This window comes from Charadrius vociferus, unplaced genomic scaffold (assembly GCF_000708025.1).
Source record: "Charadrius vociferus isolate BGI_N301 unplaced genomic scaffold, ASM70802v2 scaffold319, whole genome shotgun sequence".
Lineage (NCBI taxonomy): Eukaryota > Metazoa > Chordata > Aves > Charadriiformes > Charadriidae > Charadrius > Charadrius vociferus.
This window is the reverse complement of record NW_009649930.1, coordinates 88,061-90,788: the sequence shown is the minus strand read 5'-3', so window position 1 is coordinate 90,788 and position 2,728 is coordinate 88,061.

Below are 2,728 nucleotides of genomic sequence, written 5' to 3'. Positions count from 1 at the left end.
AAAAAAGCCAGTTAATCCATTGCCATCTGTCTCTTTTTTGTTAGCCACCCAGCTGGACGCAACAGTCCCAATGTTAGCAATTAGTGTGGCCAGCCCTACCTACTGCAGTGCTAATTAGCAGCACGTTAGTTCTTCAGAACATACCCAGATCTTTTGATAGCGCCAGACATGAGGGACTGGGGGAAAGCAGGGGGAGAAGCATCTTTGCTAACCCTAGGTCAGAGACTCAACTTCCCCAAATCCTGCTCAGTCCCACAGTCACAATAAATCATTCTTTCTGCTCATTTAAGTGTCTCGGCTCTCCGAGCACGTCCAGGGGAAGCACTGGGTACAAACAGATCCCCACAACTTCACAAGTCACCTTTTGGTTCCCTAACAAAGACGACACTCAAGGGTTTTGACTGCAAATAGTGTCTGCTCATGTGTAAACTGGCCACAGCTCCGCTGACAGCAGGTAGAGCTAAGACAGAACACACAAATGATGGTCATTACCATGTAATTATGGTATTCCTACTACAGCAGCAGCAAAGCCTCCACAGTGTCCCCCTTGATTTCAACTAGATGATCAGAAATAAGGTCTGAGAGGGTACATGTGAACACGTCCATGAGAAACGGGACTACTGAGCTTTAGTTTGTGCCCTTGGGATGGCACCGAGATCGGAACCGCCATCCCAGATGCACCAAGTTCATTCTTACATCACACAAAACTAATAAGTCAACTGATGGTTGACCTGTTTTCAAGCGTCTTCACCAGGGACAGAACACCTTTGCCATACTGTTTGCCAGCCAAACAAAACTACACAAAACGACAGCGTCTGTGGACACAGCCAACTAAAAATATAATACTCATTTGCGATCTAGTGTCCTACGCTTGAAATTAATACTCTTGGAGATTAACTTCAACTAGGCTTCGGTCCATCAGCCAGGCAAGTTTCAACCCAGCGCTCTCAATCCAAACACAATCAAAATACTTAAGCTCTTCCTTGCACACTAATTCCTTTCTGACCTCCTCCTCCCTTTTTAAAAGTAGATAACTTTGAAGCTGTTTTTTCCTCCCCCCCTTCTAATATGACTTCCTGCTGTTGGAAAAAAATTCTCTTCAATACTCTTCCACAGGGCCTCGGAAGAACACAGCGTTTTCTCCACATTTAACAAGCACAGCTGCTGTTTGTCATGCAAAAAGCCACTAACTTGGGATTTAAGCGTTTTGAGAAGGAAATCAGGAGACAAAGAAGTCTTGCAAAGCTTCATTAAGTCAGACTCTGCTCAGTGCCTACAAAAAAAAACCAACCCAAAACAAAACACCTTCTCTCTACAGGATGAGACATACTATTTGCTGAGGAGCACTTGACCGCTCTCAATGATTGTCTGAGCATTCTCATTAAAGAAAAAGCAAAACTCTTCCCGTAGAGGTTGTGGGCTTTGTATTACTATTTATTTCTTTGTCAGACTGCTGCTCCTTGTGGTCGGGTAACAGTCTCTTCCACCCAGTGCCAGGCTGCAGGACAAGTTGTGTCAGATCTTGAGCGTCTTGAGCTCAAGTTGCTTCTCAAGGGACTACATTGAGCCTTAGCTTTGACATCTACAAAGATGCAAAACTTCATCTGTGCTCCCCTCAGTCCAATTTCCATTAAGCCTGCTCCCATGCTCCGACAACTCTCTCAGCGCTGTAACAAAAGGAAAACTAGTTTTACCATCTTTAACTAGCAGATACATATCAAGAGCGTCCAGATAACTGGTAAGGATGCTTTCATGACCGTGTATCACTGCTGAAGCTCAGCATCAGCCGCTTGTTCTTTTTTTTTTTTTTTCCGGCTCCCCCACTTTTCCTGTTCTACTAAACCTCAGCGTTTCTCAGCCCTGGCTCTTTGCCCATTTTCATTTCATACGCTGCACAAACCTCAAAGTCGGAGTACATTATGAAGATGTTTTCCCCTCACATCAGTGTTGCTAATAGCTGTGGTTTTCCCTCCCATTGGACTCTCAAGACTTCTGAAGCTGTAAAAGAAGAGAGTGTACTTGTCTAGAAGGGGATTATTGTTCCTAAATTAATGTTATCATTTCCAAGGCTTAACTACAAAAAGAGGAGAAAAGGCTTATGTTGGCGCGTGAGTGTGCATCTCTTCTGCAAACCAGGATCCTGTTAGGTATGTCCAACCTGGAGGGTGGATGCTCTCCAGAGCAACCACAGTCCTTCCCAACCCACAGCCTGACCTCAGTGCTCGACAACCCTCCCATAACTCCTGAGACCGCACAGCTCCTCAGATGCACGACAGTCCTCATCCAAAAGACAATTTCATTTGTTCCCCATTACAAATCTGGTGATTTCCAGATCCTCCTCTACCAAAGTCTTTGCTATTCAGCAGACCGCATACAAAAATACATGGCAACTAGTTCTGAAGTCCTTTCTCCCCTAGTAGACAGCGGTCTAATAGTGGAGAACATTCATCCAATCCACGAGTGGACCCTGTTGAGCTTTTACTCATCTACACTGGCAGCAAAGACAAGCCCAAGCTTCACCTGCCTTTGTTAGCTTTGGAACCAAGCATGTGAGGAAGCACAGTACAGACGCGCAGCACAACTTGGCTCGGGTCCATAAGAAGCTTCCCTAGGACCTGTACCTGAGCTAACGTACCCCTCAGATAGCACACAGTCCTTCTCCACGTGGCGTTACTCGTATTTCCACCAGCTCATGAATCTCGGCACTGCCACTGCCTGCCACCATTTC